Consider the following 4,560-nt stretch of genomic DNA (forward strand, 5'->3'; position numbering starts at 1 on the left):
GGGTTCAGAAAAGATTTACAAGGATGTTGCCAGGGTTGGAGGATTTGAGCTATAGGGAGAGGTTGAATAGGCTGGGGCTGTTTTCCCTGGAGCATCAGAGGCTGAGGGGTGACCTTATAGACCATAAAAATCATGAGGGGCATGGATAGGGTAAATAGACAAGGTCTTTTCCCTGGGGTGGGGGAGTCCAGAACTAGAGGGCATAGATTTAGGGTGATATGGGAAATATATAAGAGAGACCTAAGGGGCAACTTTTTCACGCAGAGGGTGGTACGGGTATGGAATGAGCTGCCAGAGGATGTGGTGGAGGCTGGTACAATTGCAACATTTAAGAGGCATTTGGATGGGTATATGAATAGGAAGGGTTTGGAGGGATATGGGCTGGGTGCTGGCAGGTGGGACTAGATTGGGTTGGGATATCTGGTCGGCATGGACGGGTTGGACTGAAGGGTCTGTTTCCATGCTGTACATTTCTATGACTGTATTTCCCATCCTCTGGATGTCCCTGAGTGCTGCATGTGAAGCGCACATTATGAATGTCATGTCAACACCAACCTCTGACAGTTCCACTCTGAGTCACTGACCATTCTCACTTCGAAATTTATCGCTGTTCCTTCCCTGTCACTGGGTCAAAACCCTGGAATTCCCTCCCAAAGGGCATTGTGAGTCCATCCACAGCACATGGACTCTGATGGTTCAGGAAGGCAGCTCACCCCCACCTTCTCAAGGGGGCAACTAGGGACGGGCAATAAAAGCTGGTGCAGCCAGTGACACCCACATCCTGTGAATCACTTCGGACAGTAGGACATAATCCCTGCTCTGCTGCCACTGGTGGCCATGGCACCTTTCACATTGGTGTGTGTAAAGTATCATCAGGTAAACAGTAAGTGAATGGAATGGTCTTCCATCCAAATAAAATGAGTCAGAGAGATAATTACAAAAAAGTAAAACTAAGGTGGTGCTGGAGACAAACCAAATGACTGGAATAACGTGATTGATAGGTAAAAGCTTGCTGAGGGTCTAACCCAAGTAATAACTAATCCAAAACTGTGCGAACTAATCAAAGTAGAGAGATCATAACAATTTATCAAGGTGATAGTGTTGGTTCCTCAGAAGACTGACACAGGGTATGACTGATGAGTACCCTTCGTCTTCCAGTACTTCTCTGGAGTGGAGAGACTATACCATGTTCTTCGCAGCCTTCAACATGTCATCGATGACAATGAGCATCTTGCCAAGATCATCCCTTTGCCTCACTTCTCGCCTTCAAACAATCCGTCAACCTTAAACCGACCATCATTCACAGCAAACTACCCAGCCTTCAGGACAACACCATACAACTCTGCCATGGCAACCTCTGCAAGACACGTCAGATCATCGACATAGATACTACCATCACATGTAGGAACGCCATTCACCATGCAGACAGCAGAAACTCATGTGACTTGGCTAAGGTTGCCTATCTCATTTGCTGCAAGCAAGGATGCCCCGAGGCATGATGTATTGTCGAGACCATGCAGACGCTACAACAACGGATGAATAGACACCGGGCAACAATCACCAGACAGGGATAGTTCCCTCCCAGTCGGGGAACACCTCAGCGGTCAAAGTCATTCAGCCTCCAACCTTTGGGTAAGCATCCTCCAAGGCAGCCTTTGAGATACACAACAACACAGAGTCACTGAACAGAAACCGATATCCAAGTTCCGTCCCCGTGAAGACAGCTTCAACTGTGACCTTGGGTTCATGTCGCACTACATGTGACTCCACCACACTGTCCTGTTTTGACACCATCATCTTGATAACTTATGATCTCGCTACTTAATTTGTTTGTATGGTTTTGGATTACTTATTACTTTGGTTAGACTTTCGGCAGGTGACTCTTACACCTATCATGTTATTCCAGTTGTTTAGTATGTCCCCAGCGCCACCTTATTTTTAATTTTTTTGTAATTATCTCTCTGTCTCATTTAACCAGGTTATAGTTCATAGCTTGTTATTCAGCTGTTAACGCTTTACCCACACTGTCTAACACTCTTGATTATCTGCAGCGACTTATTATTTGACTTCCCATTCATGCCAGTTGTATGATCTTTTGATCTCTCTGCTGATAAATTGTGTCTGTGTGCTCTTCTCTCTCACTTCACCTGATGAAGGGGTTATGCTCAGGAAGTTTGTGATTTCAAATAAAGCTGTTGAACTATAACCTGGTGTCGTGTGACTTCTGACCTTGTCCACCCCAGTCCAGCACCTCCACATCCTGACTTTTCATACCTACGTAATAATGCCACAGTCCAGAAGGAGGCCACTCAATCCATACCTGTACTAGCTCTTTCAGAGTCCTCCGCTGTTTCCCCACTGTCCTGAAAATGTGCCCTTTCAATGTGGTCATGGAATTGTTACTGTTCAGAAAGACACCGTTCAGCACACCATGTCTGGACGGTACCTGTGCCTTTTGGCATAATGCCAATCTCCTATATTTTCTCCCTGTAATCCTGCACGTCATTTCAATTTAAATTATCATCCAATAGGAATGACATCACCGCAGGAAATGACATCACCGCAGGAAATTACATCACCAACCCAAACATATAAATAGAAAGCGGGAATCATCAGCAGTGCTTCGTCCAGAGGCTCACTGAAGATGTTACCCAGTAGGGTGAGGAAACGTCTGGAAGTGAACCTCCCAGCTCAGCGAGCAAACCTACATCCAGAACCTCAACCTGAGTTACAAATCTTCTCAAAACTCGTTAGTCATCCAATGCCTCAATTGAAGCTGCCTCCACCAACATTAGCAGGCGGTGCATTCCAGACCTTAATCCATAGACCCAGAGAGTTCCTGGACAACACATAACCTTAATTAGGCCCTTTAGAGGAGGTGATGGCTTAGTGGTATTATCACTGGGCTGTTAATCGAGAGACCCAGGGAATGTTCTGGGGACCCAGGTTCAAATCAAGGCAAATGGTGGAATTTGAATTCAATAAAAATATGGAATTAAGAGTCTAATGATGACCATGAATCCATTGTTAATTGTGATGAAAACCCTTAGGGAAGGAAACTGCCATCCTTACCTGGTCTGGCCGACACGTGACTCCAGACCCACAGCAATGTAGTTGACTCCTAACTGCCCTCTGGGTAATAAATACTGGCTTGGCCAATGAAGCTCTCATCCTGTGAAGGAACACAAAGAAACCACCAACCTCACAGAGAGATGGCCAATGGGGAGTTTAATCCAAGGGTCACAGTCTCAGATAAGGGGCAAGGCTGTGAAGGTGGGCACTCAGCCAGTGCAACAATTGACATTGTGCTGTTGGTATCACTGCATTACAGCCTAGATTAGAGTGGTGCTGGAAAAGCACAGCAGGTGCTCTAATCTTGACTCCGATCTCCAGCATCTGCAGTATCCACCTCTGCCCATCACTGCATTACAATCCAGCCATCCAGTGAACTGAGCTAACTGTCCTCCCACAGACTCTAACAGCTCCCTGTGTGGAAAAGATTTCTCTCCCATCACCCTTGCTTCATTTGCATTTTAAATCGATTCCATCTTGTTTTTTTATGTTGTGAGCAGGAGTGGTTTCTCCCCATCTATTGCACCCAGCCCACTTGTCACCCTGAAAGCCTCAGGTCTCCCCCCCCCCCAGCCTTCTCCATCCCAGAAAAGCAGAGTCAAATGCTTCTATCTGCCCCCATCACTGAAGTCCCTCATCCCTGTTTTTGTAATTGGAAGGGTTCCATCCCTCAAACATTACAGCTCTGTTTAAAAACATTTCTCCTCTGAAGTTTTTGTCTAGTGATTTTAAATCTGTATCCTCTGCTGAAACACTTCCCCCGCCTACTTCATCAGTCCCGTACTCCTTAAACCTCACACTCTCTCCCAGATGAGCCCTCCTCCATCTAATCTGCCCCTGATTGTTGGGGTATGGGGGGTTCTTATCTGAGGTTTAGGGTCCTTTTAAACACGCAGTCCCAGCGATATAGAGTCAGGAAAAGCCCAACTCTGCCAGATTTTGAATGATTCCCTCCTCTTCCCCCCCCCCCCCAGGCTCTGAGCCGCCCTCTTGTGCTTGTTCTGCCCTGAGTTCTGTCATCAATCAAACTGCACTGAGGGGAAAATTGTGCAAATCCTGAGAGAGAGAGACGAGAGAGAGAGAGAGCTCCAGGAGACAGTTCGGAAAAGTTCTTCAAATCAGGTAAAATATTAACACAACTGTATTCTCCACTTCATAAACTTCAGTGCATCAGGGGTAAAATGTTATTTAACGGTTTTCCCTTTTAAGGTGTGTTTTCCTGTTCTCGGGCTGGACTCTCAGCGAGAAGTTGGAATTGCAGTGGATTTTAATCCATGCCTCTCCACAAGACGTAAAGCAGCACTGTCTGTGTTTCTGAATGTCAGGGCGAGGAACCGGGGCTTTTCACAGAGATTGCTTGATGCAACCTCATCGATGTTCAAACAAAGGGCAGCGAGAGAGCCCCTTCATGCCTGTCCCGAACAAAGTCTGGTCTTTTGGAGAAGGAGAGGGAGAGGGAGGCAGGGGGGAAAGAGAGGGAGAGAGGGG

At 46.6% G+C, this 4,560-nt stretch overlaps 1 protein-coding gene across 1 annotated transcript in view; it reads left to right on the plus strand.

Moving 5' to 3' along the window:
- Positions 1 to 4,049: 4,049 nt before the first annotated feature.
- LOC122551692 (lysyl oxidase homolog 3B-like) overlaps positions 4,050 to 4,560 on the plus strand; it is a 21,716-nt gene continuing 21,205 nt past the window's right edge. Inside the window, exon 1 of the mRNA XM_043694433.1 lies at positions 4,050 to 4,194. The gene's annotated coding sequence lies outside the window, so the exon portion shown is untranslated. The remainder of the gene's footprint in view (positions 4,195 to 4,560) is intronic.

Source organism: Chiloscyllium plagiosum, chromosome 1 (assembly GCF_004010195.1).
Source record: "Chiloscyllium plagiosum isolate BGI_BamShark_2017 chromosome 1, ASM401019v2, whole genome shotgun sequence".
Classification (NCBI taxonomy): Eukaryota; Metazoa; Chordata; class Chondrichthyes; order Orectolobiformes; family Hemiscylliidae; genus Chiloscyllium; species Chiloscyllium plagiosum.